Source organism: Halichoerus grypus, chromosome 14, assembly GCF_964656455.1.
Source record: "Halichoerus grypus chromosome 14, mHalGry1.hap1.1, whole genome shotgun sequence".
NCBI classification, from domain to species: domain Eukaryota; kingdom Metazoa; phylum Chordata; class Mammalia; order Carnivora; family Phocidae; genus Halichoerus; species Halichoerus grypus.
In genome coordinates, this window is record NC_135725.1 from 50,710,328 (window position 1) to 50,727,035 (window position 16,708).

General features: G+C 34.4%; 1 long non-coding RNA gene across 1 annotated transcript in view; it reads right to left on the bottom strand.

Moving 5' to 3' along the window:
* The window catches only part of LOC144380060 (uncharacterized), a 394,589-nt gene that overhangs the window by 87,243 nt on the left and 290,638 nt on the right, over positions 1-16,708 (bottom strand). Inside the window, exon 2 of the long non-coding RNA XR_013443810.1 lies at positions 11,966-12,077. This is a non-coding gene — a long non-coding RNA (uncharacterized LOC144380060). The remainder of the gene's footprint in view (positions 1-11,965; positions 12,078-16,708) is intronic.

The following is a 16,708-nucleotide window of genomic DNA, read 5'->3' on the forward strand; positions in this document are numbered from 1 at the left end:
GCTTTATTGTATAATAATGTTAACCTACCAAGTTTTTATTAATTGAATTTTAAAGTTTTTAAATAAACATATATTATTTTACTTTTTATCACTATAATATTTTATTTTTATTATTTTTTAAGATTTTATTTATTTATTTTAGAGAGAGCACATGCGCTCATGTGAGAGTTGGGGGAGGGTGAAGGGGAAAGAATCTCAAGCAGACTCTATGCCCAGAGCAAGCTTGACTCAGGGCTTGATCTCACAATCCTGAGATCATGACCTGAACCAAAATCAAGAGTTGGACACAGCCAACTGAGATATCCAGGTGTGCCTATCATTATAATCTTTTAGATATTTGGTTCCATCTGTTTTATTATATTTCAATTATTTTTACTGAATTTTCTTAGCTTTCATTTTTATTTAATCTTTATTTTGTTGCACCTTAGTTATAATTTAACCTTATTTTTTTTATTATTGCATCCCATTATTTATTTTAACCTTTAAGAGTATTTTGTTGACAGTTTGCCTTATATTTTTAAGTGTATTGCATCTAAGTCAAAAATTGCTCTTATTTTCTTGAGAGAGAGAGAGAGAGAGAGAGAGTGTGTGTGTGTGTGTGTGTGTGTTTGCAGTTGACTAGTAAGGAAAATACTTATTTTTGTTTGCTTGTGGTTTATCTGATTTTTAGCAAAGGGTCTCAGTTGGGCATTTTTTATAGGAAATTATTATTCTATCTGTTAGATCCTGGAAGTCTCATTACTTCTGGAAATTCACCAGGAGAGGCCACTTAACTATGAAGGCCAACCGCGACTTTCTGTTCCTGCAAATGGACTGGGAGAACCATTTCTGCACACAGATGCCGCAAACTGAGATATTAAAGGCTCTGTTTTGTGGTGTGAAAAGAAGGCAACTTCAGAGACTGGCCCTTAGAAACTAGAGACAGTTTTTTAAAAGAAGTTACTTTACCTAAAATGTTGGCCCTCACTCAGATACTGCAACTAGGGGTGTTTAAGGTATAAGTGTAAAGTTGGGGGACAGGACCATGAATTGCTGTGATTGCCTTTGTTAGACTAAAGACAACATCCTGATCTGTACTTTTGAGTTCTGAGGGAACGTATTTCAATCTTTTGGATTCTATAGTTAGAATTCATGAGTTCATTTTGAAGTTTTATGGTTTCAGTTCTTATACTTAAGTCCACAATCTATTTTGAGTTCGTTTTTGTGAGTGGTATAAGAGTCCAATTTCATTCTTTTCCAATATGGATATCCAGTTTTTCTAACACCAATTATTGAAATGACTATCCTTTCCCTGCTGAGTATTCTTGGTTCCCTTGTCAAATATTAGTTGATCAGATATATGTATGGATTTATTTCTGCGCTCTCAATTCTGTCCCATTTGTCTATGTGTCAGTTTTTATGCTAGTACCATACCGTTTTGATTATTATAGCTCTGTAATGGAGTTTGAAATCAAGAAGTGTGACATCTCCAGTTTTGTTCTTTCCCAAGATAGCTTTGGCTATTCAGAATCTTTTGTAGATCCATATACATTAGTATTTTTTTTTCTATTTCTGTGGAAAATCCTGTTGGAATTTTGATAGAAATTGCACTGAATCTATATATGGCTTTAGTTAGTTATGGACATTTTAACTTTTGTTTTGTTTTATGTAATATAAAACTAATACCTCCCATTTGGCATTAGCCCACATGACAAGCCCACATTAGGTACTATAAAAAAAAAATCTTTAAAATTCAATGCAAACGGAAGTACTGCTATGTATCCATATTTTACCGTTCAGGAAATGGAAGACTTAATTTCCATTCAACATATGTTAATATACTTATTTTGGTTAATAAAAACATACCTTCAATTTCATTTTTTGTGTAGGCTTAAAAACTGACACCCACTATGGATGGTCCCTAATATTTAAAAGCAAAGAAATAAACAGCTTTCCAGTAACTGTATTAGGCTAAAAAATGTAAGATATATAACTTAAATAAAAACTCAGTTTGCTTTTTACAAAGATGGTAACTAAAGCTTAGAAAGAAGCCCCTGCCACTCACAAAGCTGAAGCCAAAGCAAAGGCTTTGAAAGCCAAGAAAGCAATGCCAAAAGGCATCTATAGCCATCAAGGGGGAAAAAAAAATCTGCACACTGCCTACCTTCCAAAGACCTAAGACACTGAGTCTCCAAAAGCGGCCCAAATATCCTCAGTAGAGTGCCCCCAAGGGAAACAAGCTTGACCACTATACCATCATCAAATTCTCCCTCACCACCAAGGCAACCAGGAAGAAAATAGAAGACAACACATTTGTGTTCATTATGGATGTCAAGGCCAATAAGCACCAGATCAAACTATTACGAAGCTTAAGACACTGATGTGACCAAGGTCAACACTCTGATCAGTCCTAATGGTGAGAAGAAGGCATACATATGGCTCCTGATTATGATGCTCTGTATGTTGCCAACAAAAATGGGATAATCTAAACTTGAGTCCAACTAGATAAATCTATTTTTTAACCATAAAAACAAACAAAAACCCTGTTCAAATTAGTTGAACTCTTAAATGAAAAAAAAAAAAAAGGAAGAGAAAAAAAGAAAAAGAAACTCAAAGGAAAAATCAGATTTACAAGATTACTCCATGTAATTAAGAAATAAATATATTTAGGTGAGTTGTATTGGATTGTCAGCAAAATTTTGTGTATATTAGTTCTGAACTCTAAGTTAAAAACTAAAGAGAACATTAACTAGGCCATTAAAGAGTGAAAGATTTCTTTCAACCATCATTCAGATTTTATGCAATAAACATTTACTGACTACTAGAAAATCCAACCAAGTAAGAGAGCAATGTGATAGGTACAATGAATATAATGCAATATAACTCAATGGGATTATTGATTATAATTATAAAATAAAGGAATTGGGATACCAGCAAAAGAGAAGGGAGATTTTAAAAAGTGGAAACGTCGAAGCAGTTTTTCAACCTTGAGAATGTTTAGGAGATAGTCTCTGGTCATGGGTGCCTGGAGACTGCATCCCTAATAATGAGAGGACAAATGAACTCAGGTAAGAAGCTTCTCTGTTGTTTAAGACCTGATAGGCAAAAACCAATGTTTCAAAACCCTGTGTTTGGGGAATAAGGTTTAGAAAAGGCTCCTGGCATGTATGGAAGATGTTATCTTAACAATGCCAAAATAAGTATGTTCTTAGATCCCTGGGTGTTGATTTTATGGTTTTGTTTCTCCATGAAAGAATCCCTATTGTTCTCTGTCCCTGGGCCATGAACTGTATTCTGAGCAATGTGAGTTAAAATTAATGAGCACTCCTCTATTGGTGGTCCCTTCAGGGGTACTTTGGGATCACAGAACAAGGAATGGCTAGCCTCTCTATTTACATGAATTAAGCAAATTATGAAATTATTCTAAGACTCTGTTTCTATTCAAATGACTATTCTAACCTACCTCACGAAGTGGTAAGGGAAAAAAATTACATACAAAACGCACACCATGCACAGAGTAGCTGAACATTTATATTATCTTCATTGCTGTATATTTAAATAATAATTAGGAAAAGATACCTAATATATGTGATATTCTGCTCAAAATCTTCATCAATGGTTGCCTACTAAGAAGAGCATGCCTCAAATCTTTAGCCTGGCATTCAGACCTGTCCACAATTTGACCCAAACGTACTTCCTTACCTTTATTTTCCCCCACTAAACACATTCTCGTGTATATTTTGGAATTCTCCCCTAAGATGCATCTTTTCAAATAAATAAATAAATATTGGGGGGGGTTGCAGAAGACAAAAATTTTGTACATCCAGAATCCATTCATTCTCTTTCTGATAAATGAATCTAGCATTTCTCTCTATAGGTCCACTTTTCCTTCCCGTCCTCAGCACTTGTGTTTGAGGCTAGATTATCTCCATGCCTAGCTCAGATGTGGTATATGTGAACTGAGACTCCCCAATCATTTTATCATATTTCTCTGGCTAAAGTAATTAGGGATGCAAAGGAGATCACAATCAGAACCAGTGAGAAATAATGAGCTCTTTTTCCTATTATATTTATGGAAAATACTCTAGCTATTTTTTCTGGGTATGGAAAGGAAAGCCTGGGATCATAAGGTAAGAGCTCGATCTAACTTCTCCAATGAAGAAGAAGAAGAGTTAAAAATAGAGGAAAACTGGATTTTGATAAAAAAAGTTTTTTTAAGCCCTCCATCCAGTGTTATTAAAGATAAAATGAAGCATATTAAAAATTTTGAGTTTACTTAAGAATTTGGTTCGCTATAGTTTAAAGCCTAGTAGACTGCTTCTGATTCGTAGCACTTAGGGTTTTGACTTAATAGCGTTAAGTCATTCATTGACAGTGTTTGATTTTGGTTTGTTTTGTAGGCCACTACAGAATTAGAGCCATCTGTCTGATGGCCTCCTTGTTTGATTAATACTGGAAAAATCTACCTTTGAATTGTTTATTTAAGTGAGCCAATACTTTCCTTCTTTTCTTTTTTTCTGCTTAGGCAAGCTTGGATCTCTTTTTCAGTCACTTGAAGATTCTCAACTGATACTTCTTCCATGGATACAAAAACTGAAAATTTTACATTTATTTCCTTCTCAATAGGAAATTTACATCTATTTTGGAATATGAGCTATTTAGTAAAAGTGAACTAAGAACATAATACAATTTATAAGGCCAATAAAGAGTTGTGACAATATTGTCAAAGATGTTCAGGGGAAGGATTTAAGTTGTGCCAGAAAGGATAGTAAGATTTAAGCTAAAATGGCTAAATATTAAAAGTGAGCTGATGGAACTTTAAATCTGCCTTCACACATTTCAATTTCTGTAACTTATTTAAATAACTTGGCATACTTTGTTTCTGTACTGAAGCATTCAGCAATTTCAAAGATTATATTCGATCTGGCACTATGAAAAAAAATGTTTTCCATGGGCTTTTAAATATGGTGCTACTTTTATATTTGACATCTTATTACAAGAGTTATGATCATATCATTTGGATAAATATTTATGTTTACCATAGCATTTTAAACGGAATGCTGCCTTAAAAAAATCCATAAAGTTAGCCAATCAACAAGACAAATGGTCTGCAGCTGTTTTGTTAACTTCTATTAACACTCTAGCCTTACCCAACTCCTTAATTTATCCTTCTGTTTTCAAAGGAGCTCTTAATTACTTCCATCCCCATTTCAGTTGTAAATGCTTCTTTATTGCCATTCTTTCATTAGAATAAATCCTCCAACCTATTCAAGGACCTGACACTTCACCACTGATTTACAAGTGATTCAATTTTATTAATCAGATGTTTGCCCTAGCTTTGGGGTATCTGTACTGCCATTGCTGTTAATTGTTGATAAAAGGCCCTCTTTCTTCCTTTCCATTTCTTGGAAAATATACAGGTACATTTTCAGCATTTTATTTCAGGAAGTCTGAAATTAAAAAGAACTAGGGAAAATAGAAAATCTTGTAATTGTCTTGAAAAGAGTTAGTATTTCACGCTGTTGGGTGAGCAGGCTCTAATTGCAGTGGGGATAACGTGACCTATGCAAGATTTGTCCGAAATTTTCCATTAGAAAGTCTTTCTTCATAGATTTCAGACTACTCCTGAATTCACTATCGGAGGACCAAACCATAATACCATGGCATAATATTCTAAAAGCAAAATTAAACAACATGCAAGAAACCACATTAAACAACTTGGTGGTTGATTTTTACTGTATCTTCTCATGTTCAGAAAATTCCTCTTTAACATATATTTAAGAGACACTAAGGATTATATATATACATACACACACACACACACACATATATATATACACATAAATTACACACACTATATATTCATGAACTATATCTGCATTATCCACTCTTCTTTTATGATTTCACTATGTGGAACTTTCCAGTTAACAGTTATTATTGACCATAGACTGAAGTCCTTGGGACCTTTGACTTAAATGGTCTGGTTATAGAATGTGAAAGTTTTGTGGATGCATTGCTAAAAGTAGTCTTTTAAACAATCACTTATTAAATAGTAATCCTTGTCTAACATTTACATGTGAACTGCCAAATGTTTTAGTTAAATGCCTTGCATTAAGTGTGCGTTACTATTTTCTTCCTTTGACATTGTAAGTTTTCTTTGAATATTTTCTATTTATAGTAGAGATACCATATTGTATGGAATGCACAATCTTTTTTAATAGTTTCATTTTTTATTTCCCATATTGCTTTAAATATTTCAATCTTAGTTTTAGCTTTATATAAATGGCTGTTCTTGTATAATAGGTTTTTTTCCCATTTCCTCCTTTTCTCATTATTGTATTAGTTTCTTATTATTGCTGTAGCAAATTACTACAAACTCAGTGGTTTAAAACAATACAAGTTTTATTTTCTTACCATTCTGGGGGTCAGAAGTTCAATATCAGATGCCAAGCTGCCTTTTTCTTAAAGCCTAAAAGAGAGAATCTGTGTCCTTGTTTTTCCAGCATCTGGAATCCCCCTGTATTCCTCATGGGGCTCATGACCCTTCCTTCATCTTATGCTGATGGTATAGCATCACCAAATCTTCCTTTCTCTCTGAAATCTAGTTCTGTCACCACATCTAATTCTCTATCTCTGACCCTCCTGTTTCCCTCTCATAAAGACTTGTGATTTCATTGGGCCCAACTAGATAATTCAGGATAATCTCCCTATTGCAAGGTCCTTAACTTAATCACATCTGCAAAATCCTTTTTGTAAGGTAACATTCACAGGTTTCAGGGATTAGGACAGGGAAATCTGTGGGAGACCATTATACTCTTACCACAATTATATAAGTCTCTGTGTTCTTTGTATTCATAATCTTTTTTTCCTATGATTTTTTAAACCCGAGGAAATCTCATCATTTTTCAAATCTTCCATAAATAAAGCTTTTCAATAATTGTATTATAGCCTATTGAGTTGCAGAGCATGAGAATTTAGTTCCATTTATGCATTGTATCTCAACTTTAAAGTTGTTGAATACTAGCAGTTGGAGTGTTATTCTTTTTTCTACTTTTAGTAAATAATTTTCTATTATCCTGGGATTTGTTTGATTTCTGATTATAGTTGGCCCTCAAACACTATGAGGTTGACTGTGCAAGTCCTCTTATACACAGATTTTTTTCAATAAATATGGTACTGTACTGTAAATGTATTTTCCTTATGGTTTTCTTAATAGCATTTTCTTCAGCTTAGTTTATTGTAAGAATACAGCATATAATACATATAATATACAAAATATGTGTTAATCTACAGTTTATGTTATCTATAAACTTCTGGTCAACAGTAGGCTATTAGTGGTTATGTTTTTAGGGAGTCAAAAGTTATATGCAGATATTCAACTCTGTGGGGGCGTCAGCACCCCCAACACCCCCATCCTGCATTCAAGGGTCAACTATTTTGCTACTTAATATGAACCAGTCAAAAAGTCACTTAGCATGTTGCTCAGTATGAACTGATAGTTCATATTGGTTTATATCATGTGTATGAACAGAGCAGATGTATTTCCCAAAAATGTATCTGTAAAATTTAATTTAGGTTTAATTCTAGTTTTCTATGCATTGGCTCATCTTAGGTACAATAGGCATCAAATGTGAAGAAACGTTGGTTTAAGGAAATTTTAAATCATTTCTTGTCTATAGAACTGTTTCAGTTTCCACATCTTTGCCATTTCTGTACATGTGAACAGTTCTTTCTCCTGGGCCCAATCTCAAACTTTTTACCCCTACCTATCTGGCTGTAGTCTAACCCATACAAAGATTAGGCAGCCTAAATTGTTGATCTTGGTGAGACATACTGTCCTTCACCAGGTGGAATCATCACTTATGGTTTGAGGCTGGTAGAGTACTATAGCCAAAACTAAGGCTTATACTCATAATGTGTCCACAAAGAAACCCTCCAAAACATACATTCAGTTAGATCAGCTAGTACCACCTCCAAAACACAGCATACATAATCTGTCCATTCCCTTCTATCTTCACTATCATGTCTTTTGTCCAAAGACAACATGTATGTTTCACCTGTATTACTGCAGTCGCCAGTCTCTTTTGTCCCTCTCTTGCATTTGTCTGATCCATTGTCTTAGGACAATAAAGAAATGCAGAAAGAGTCACTGGAACGCCCAGGTCATGTAAAATGCAAATTACTGGCATGGTCTTCAGAAGCCCGCATGAATTACTCTCTGCCTAGCTTTCTTATCTTGTTTCTTATCACTTCTGTATTTCACTGCAGTCACACTGGCCTGGCTGGCTGTCGGTTCTGTACCCAATGAGCTCTTCTCCACAAAAGACATTTGCCACTGGTTCTACCTGCCTTAAATTCTCTTCCCCAAAGCCTTCCCATTGCTGACCCTTTCTTGTCCTTCAGGCCTCGGCTTAAATGGAACCTTCTTATGGAGGATTTCTCTGACTACCCTCCCTAAATTAGAGCCTCCCTTTCATCATCTGTATTTTACTGACATATTTCCAGACACTTCCCTAAAATATTAGGTCTGTGGCTTTAAGAACTTTCTTATTTTTAATTGTATCCCCAGCACCTTGCACAGTACCTTACTCATAATAGACAATCAGTCTGTATCTGGCAAAAATATAAATAAATGAATAAATTATGAAAAGAGGGGCATTCACCTTATTCCTCTTATCACTGGTTTTTGACTCATTCCAAACTAACAAATCTTACAGATGCAAAGCAATGTTGGAGAAAGAGACAGGGAAGATACAATATCAAAGAGAATGCCCCACAAAGCAGAAAAAAGTCATTTCCAAATACTTCACCCGCTAGTTATGACATTGCAACTGGAGAAAACTCCTATGCAAATTCAGTCATGCAAGCCCCATTTAGCTCAGGAAAATGTGTAGAAATTGATTGAGTGAGCAGCTGGTGATATTGTAGTCAGGCTCTCTGGAAGTTAATTGGGAAGCGTTGTGAAAAATCCTGACATTGTACATGTAGCTATACTGACTTCCATTGTGCCCTAGACACTCATCACACACGGTTGCTCTCCACTATTACAAAATAACTGGATGCCTCTGAGTCTCCAATGACTCTCATCAATAGCCTGCTAAGAAAATGGAGGAGGAGCAAGTGATGAGCTGGATTTTGAACTTTTATAATTGGAATGAAAAACTCCTAATCTTGTGAGTTTTTACTCCCTTCATGAACTATTTTTATTCTCCTATAGACAAAGTATTTCTTCCAAGGTCTGTTTTTATATTGTCTTCATGGAAAATCTAGCATTGAAATTAAATTACTTTCCTTTCCTGGTGCTTTTATTTATTATCTGTTTCAGTTAGTTATTGTCATGAAACAAACACCCCAAATTTTGTGCTTAAAACACCAAGTGGCCACGTATTATTTCTCATAAGTCTGCAGTTCAACTCGACAGTGCTATTGTCCTAGAACCGGCTTGCTCATGTGTCCTTGATGAGCTGATGGGTTAGCTGGTGATCTAGGCCTCATTTGGAGTAACATGGCTATTCTCCATGTGTTTCTCAGGTCTTTTGTGTCTATTATATTCTAGGCATTGTGCTCTGTCCTGGGAATACAGAGGTCAATAAAACTCTTTGATGTTGAGCAGTTTAGGGTCTGAAAGAAGAATAGGAGTGGGAAGGAGGAAACAGGAGGGACTTTGTGATATGTTTCTTAAATCAAGTTTTAAAATACGAGAAACATTTTGTCAGGTTTCCAATCTAGGAAACAAGGTTCCAGGCAAGAAGGGCAGCTGAGCAAAAGCACAGATGGGTGAGACATGATATTTCATTGGGCCTGGTGGATGTACAGTAGAATGCAGTAGTGCAAGGTAAGGCGAAAGGAGTAGATAGGTGCAATGAGGCTTTATATGCCAGGCTGAGATTGAATTTTGCCTTAGACACTAAAATAACAACAACAACAACAAATTATCCACAACACATACTATGTTTTTGCTATGTGCTACACGCTCTCCTAAGTGTTTTGCATGCCTTCTCTCACTTAATGTTCAATAGACCTCTACAACATGGGTACTACTATTTATCCCCATTTTAAGATGTGGCTATTAAGGGTAGAGACTCTAAATAAACTTGCACATAAATAAGTAGCAAAATAAGATGCAGTCCCTTATCTGTTGGCCTGAATTCTTAAACCACTAGGCCATATTGCCTATCAGTGAGAAGTTAGGAAAAAAACATGATCAGATTTTCATTTTATAAAAATGAGATAAAAGGAGATAAAAGATTAAAGACAGAGTAAGATATGGAAAGAGTCCTGGTTAGAAATAATGAAGATTTAAAGTTACACATTAGCAGTGGGGACAGAACAAAGGAGATAAACCCACGATCTGTTAAGAGGATTTGGTAACATATATATATATAAGAATATATAAGAAGTATATAAGAAGAGAAAGAAGGCTAAAATGATTCCCAGGTTTCTGACCTAATTGACTGAACAGATGGTGATAGCAAAGGTGCTGTATAGCTTAAAGGTTAAGAGTCTAGATTCTGGACAGGATTACCTACCTCAGTTTAGACCCCAGCCCTGCCACTTATCTAAGTGGCTAAGTGCTTCCATTTCTTCGTATGTAAAGTGGGATGACACCTACCCTAGTAAGTTATTGTAAGGACTAAATGAATTAATGGATATAAAATGCTCAGCAGAGTATCCAATAGATACACAGTTAACTCTCAAGTGATATTTAATGTTACTTATTGAGAAAAGAACAGGGAAAGTTGGTAAGGAGAATTTGAGACAAGTTTAGTATTAGGTTCCATTGAATCAATGGGTCTGTAAAGTTCAGGAGAAAGATCTATGCAGAAAAGATATATGTGGAGCATCAGCATTCAGACAGTTGTTCAAGTTCTATGTGGTTGTGATAACATGGGAAAATGGACGGTCATAAGAGAAAAGCACCAATTAAGTGGTGAGAAGACTAAAATGCTAATAATTAAAGGAAAAGGGGAAATAGTCAAAAAAGAAAAGCTTTTGGAGTGATTAAGTACAACACACCATCAAGTGTTACAAAGGTTAAATAAGATATGAATGAATGGTAGGCGTTTCTAACCTAACATGCCCAAAAGGGGATATCGTGATTTTTTTCCCAGCCATTTGTCAATTTCAGTAACTGGCACTACCATTTATTCAGGGGGAAGACCAAAATCATGGCCACCATTCTTGATTATTCTCTTTGTTTCACTGACCTACCTTCAATCCTGCAGTAATCAAATCCTTCAAATACAAACAACGAAGTCTTGCTCTTTTTTACCACCTATACCACTAATCCCTAGTCAATAAAAAAAATACACAAATCTTCTTTTCTATTACTGAGAAAATAATTTTAAATAAAATGGGAAGTTTCATACATGAAAACCCCTAACATAAGCTACCTGCAGTGCTTCATAGCATATAAAAAGGTGTTGAACTAATAATAAGCATACAAGAAATATTTACTGAATCTAATAAGCCAATTCATCATGATGAGGAGACATAAAATCTCCGTAGGCTAATTTTGACAATATAGTGTTTTGTATGATTACCATCAAGCTAAATGATTCTGGGGGGAAAATACTTTTGACATACTCAACAAGTTTCTTAAGCATTTCAATTAATTGTTGTATTTGTGTTAAAATTTTATTAAGGATATTTTCTGTCCCTTAATGCATCTATTTACATTCAAGTTTAAAATTATTTATATATTTGTTTCCCCTAAAGAGCTATGGTTTCTACTTTCTAATAACATGAGTTATGCATCTTATGTATGTTTCCCATTTCATTCTGGCTTTCTGAAAGCTTAGAGATAAATATCAATCACATTACCTATGTTGACCTTTGTGGAAACCTCTTCACTTGGTTCTGATGTTATATATTTTACTAATTTGTTAAATATGACTTTTGTTATAAACTAGCTCAAATTCTTTGCTAATGAGGTAAGTTATAAGCAAATAAATTTGATTTTTAAACATCCAAGGAAATGTCTTACATGAGTCAAAGTTGAGACACACGACTGATTGAAGAACTGACAGCTCCACAGTGGCCCTCTCTGCTCCAGGCAGACAGTGATTCTGTAACTGATATGGAATGCTGAAGGGCACCTAATAAAAAACAGAAAACAAAACAATAAAAGGATTTTGTTTAATGCCCAGGAGTCCCATGAGAAAAAAACTGTAATACTATAAACTGGGTGAGTTGTATATATATAGGATATGTTATGTCTCCCAAAAGAAGCCAAATTATATAGGAAGGACTCCTGGACCTCCAAGGACACCCCTGGCTAACTTGGGGAGTAACTTTATATGGTGGACTAGTAGTAGCAGCTCAGCCTTGGAGGTTCCAGAGACAAGGGATTCTAGGTCAAATAGGAGGCTATATTTGAAACCATTTCAGCTCAGTCCCCAGAGAGCACTTAGATGACCTGGGAAGAAAAGACGTGTATGATACAACTAAAGACCTGTGTCACTAGTCACTAAACCTTCTAATGTCGGACCTCCTTTCAAAGACACTGAATACCACAATGAAAAGCCATTTCCCTGCAGGTTGGAAAGAGGAATTAACACTGGAGAAAGGAATAAGGTAGTACAGCAATCTAGGAGGTGTTTGAAGAATAAATGTCTCCTGGGAAATCCCAAGAGACACATGTTAGGGCAGTGTCTCTGAAGTCTTGCCATTTAACATAGGGGTAGTAAAGTCGGTTGAATAATCAAGACAGTTTAAATGATGTTGTGTAGGACTCAGAAACAGTCAAAGCTTATGGAAACATCCTGGAGGTACGTAATAAACCTTATAAAATCTGAGTGATTCCTCATTTCCTATATACTCATTACCTCACAGCAACCCACATTTCTGCTGTCATAACAAAGAATTCTAGTAGTGGTCACTAATGATCTCCTATTGTATAATCTAATGGATTCATTTTTCATTATTCTATGCAATTTATTTGACAAATAGTCATGGAGTGCTTACTAAATTCCATGAAGTGTTCTGGGCACATGTAATACAATAAATAATATTCCATTGGAGAGGTTAGAGAAGCAGAGAATTAAAATTGTTTTTCAGTGTTTTTTTTTTTTTTTTTTTAATTGATGGACTTAGGTTTCCTAAATTTGTATCAGAAATGTGGGTGAGGTTTTTTTATGGTATTTTGCTAGGGGACTTGAAAATAAGTTAATTCTACCACAAACCACATTCACCCCTCCCTGTAGAATTCTGAAGGGAGATAAATGATGTATGTACAAATTCAAATGAAAAGTGAGAATTAATTGCCATTTTATTTCTCTCTTGGCTTATGCCTAATACTTTATTATAAAGATTTCTAATAAATATGCTAAAGCATATGACCTGTGCTCAAAACATTAAGTCAAACCCCCTGTTGCTAAGACAGATTTTCCCATAAATCAAGTTCCAAAGATCCAACAAGTGAGTATTCTCTAAATGTAGAGGTAAACGTTGTCAAAACTGAGGATGCACTATATTCTGCATATGTTGATGGATAGTTCTCAGTTTGTCACAGCACACATCCTGTAGGACATTCTCCTCAGTTATTCTGGGGATATAAGACATCCTCCCAAGTCATCTGTCTCACAAGCAAGTACACAGTGTTTTTGTTTGGCCTATTGTGTCCCACCATCTAACATAAAAGCAAATAAGGAAATCTCTAAGCACATCATTTATAAAGTGATGTCAAGTTTTCAGGGCTCTAAACAATCAATAACACACCACTTATCTGTGGAATGACATTTTTTGGTTTGAAATATGATTTTTTTGGTATTTTCTAATTTAAAATGTCATGAAAACATTTAGAAAATAAAGATCAGTGGTGACAGTTACCCAATAAACCTTTACCCAGAGATAATTTCAATTAATATTCTGCAACATGTATATGTTTTAGTCTTTTTTATTTTTTTTATTTTTTTTTTTTGTTTTAGTCTTTTTTAACATATACTTTCCATTCAAATAAAAATCACACTGGAAATACTGCTTTTTAACATATCCTTTTCATATAAAATCTCATGAGTATCTTTCTATGGTAGTTAATATTTTTCTACAACATTATTTTTAAGACTACTTTATCTATGATATACAACTTATATCACAAAAGTCCTATTATTGACTTTCACATTGTTTTATATATTATCACTATTATAAAGAATGATATGATTTCTAGTCTTTTGAAAAGATCTTTTATACACTCATTATTTGTTCATTAGGATAAATATAGGTGAAGTAAAGTTATTGGGTCAAAAGGTTCATATATTTTTAAGTGTGTTGATATACACTATCAAGATATGTCCACAGAAGTTGGTCCCCAAGAAGAATATGAAAGTGTTCATTTCTTAAGCTTTCTCAAACACTAAATGCTGCAATATATTACTTTCTTTGGAGTTTGATTGCTAATTGGCATATCTGTATTTGTTAATGGAGTTGAAATTAGCCTTATAGGTTGGCCATTAGAATGTTTATGACAAAGCACATTACCACTTCAAAGAAAATAAAAGACTTCAGAGCATAGAACCCCACCTATTGCTCCATTCGACTTCAGAAAAAGAGAAAGTAGAAGTTCTTGACATAGCAATGTTTCTGTAGGCACTAAATCATCTGTTCTTTAACAGGACTGTAATAGCAGCAAGTAAATGAATCCAACCAAAGTTAGCCTAGACAATATGGAAAAATTATTAATTTCATTTAAACAATCTTCATGCGCCACAGAAATACTAGAAGTAGAGGTTCAAATACTATCATATGCCATCTCTCATCTCTGCTTCTCTCTGCCCATTAGTTTTTATACTCTAGACCTTAAGCCTGGAGTTAAGAGAGACATTATTTTGATTGCAAACTTAGGAATTATTCTGTTTCCAACGTTTAAAAAAATTCCAGGAAAAGACTGTGAATGCTTTACCTGGGTCATATTTTTATAAAGAGAATTAGATGCTATAATTGGCAGCTTTTACTACATTGTTGTAGTAGGGAGATTATATCTTCCCAAAGGAGAAAAATATTTCCAGCAAAAAGAGAAAAGCTGGTTAGACAACTACTATGTGATTACTGCATGTTAATCGTATTCATTCTCAGAGCCCTCTGTTCTGAAGATCTTTAAAAAAGATTTTTCTAATGAATCTCTTGCATGTTTTACATCTGGACATAAGAGAAAGATGACCAATTGTTTGAACATGATTTCGGTCATGTTTGGCTTAAGCCTCTGTTTACTTGGAATCAATTTGGCAGTTCATCCTGCTAAGGGTTGGAGATATAACGGCAGAATTTTGCAGGAATTTCAGAAAGAAAGCATTTCCTTTGCTCATCTACCCAAAGGTAGTAATGAGAGATTCAGCAACCAAGTATATCTGACTCAGAACAATGTGTTCAGTTTCAATGGAAGGACAGACTTCATTGAAAAAAATCCATGTGTGTGCCTATCAGGACTGTCCTAAGACCACCACTGGTTGGCAATGAGAACTGGTATCACCACAGTACAGGTTCTACATGAGTTCACAGCTGTATATTCATGTAGTACTCTCCCACTCCCCCCTGCTTGTGTTCCCTCTCCGCTGTGTCTCTCTCTGTCAAATAAATAAAAAATATCTTTAAAAAAAATAAAGACATAAAAAATCTAAGGCTATTTTATACTTCAACATAATTTGTTTTATATTTTCAAACCTTTTAGTTGATATTAACTCAAATTTATTGCTAAGTGAAGAAGAGCTAATCCTTTCCATGTGAACCATGGATATGTACCTAGTTGATTTAAGTTACTAAGAATCAAGATAAAATTGGAGTTTTATACAAGGAAGAGTTAGTTACATAGGCTATATACAATAATTGCTCACTAAAAGAACTATAGACTGCTTTTGTACAATATGTGTGCCACATTTTCTTGTGGCCATTATCAATTTTAAAGTAATTGAACTGCATATAGTTTTTGTCCTAAAGTTCCTAACCACCCTTACAACTATGTTTATATGAATTCCCCATGTCTGCTCACAGATGACTCAAAAGGTGAATATTCTGCTAAAATACAGAAATAATTAGGAGGCAAGCACTATTCAAGTACTCTTGACATGTCTTTCACAAAGAAATAAAATACTTTAGTTTTCAAAAAAAATAAAAATGAAATGAAAGAAAATATAGAAATCATGAATATAGGGGTCCAATATACAACTTTTGGTCTAAAGATTACAAGTTCAACTCCAATATAGATTAGTATGATGCATTATCATTATCCTTTGAAGGTCACTGGAAAGATGTCAACAATTTGATGCTAGCTTCCAGGAAAAAATGTCGCAGAGGTCGTTTCTTCATCAGTAAAAATTGCCTAATTCACATAGGAAATAACTTTTATGGAAATTAAGACCAAAGTCCTAAAGATTGAATTAGAGACAAGAGTAGAAAAACAACAACAAACAGTGCTCAGGTTCCCACTGTCTACTTACATGAAGAAGCATAATTTTACTTGATCTGTTATCAATATGCAACCTAAGAATGGAAGATACTTAACTTGTACTATATATGTTATTTATTTATTAATAACCATCTAATATTTCAAAGATACATCCCTTAATTTAAAATAATAATAAATGCGGTTATACCATAAAAGTGTGATTCTTTGGAAATAATTCAGTTGAAAACTGTCTCTACTCAATCATTGATGGAGATACGAATCATGCTAGAAGATTCAGTAACTGTAGAATTTATCAGGAGTTTAGGCTCATGATGAGACAAGCAGTTGAAA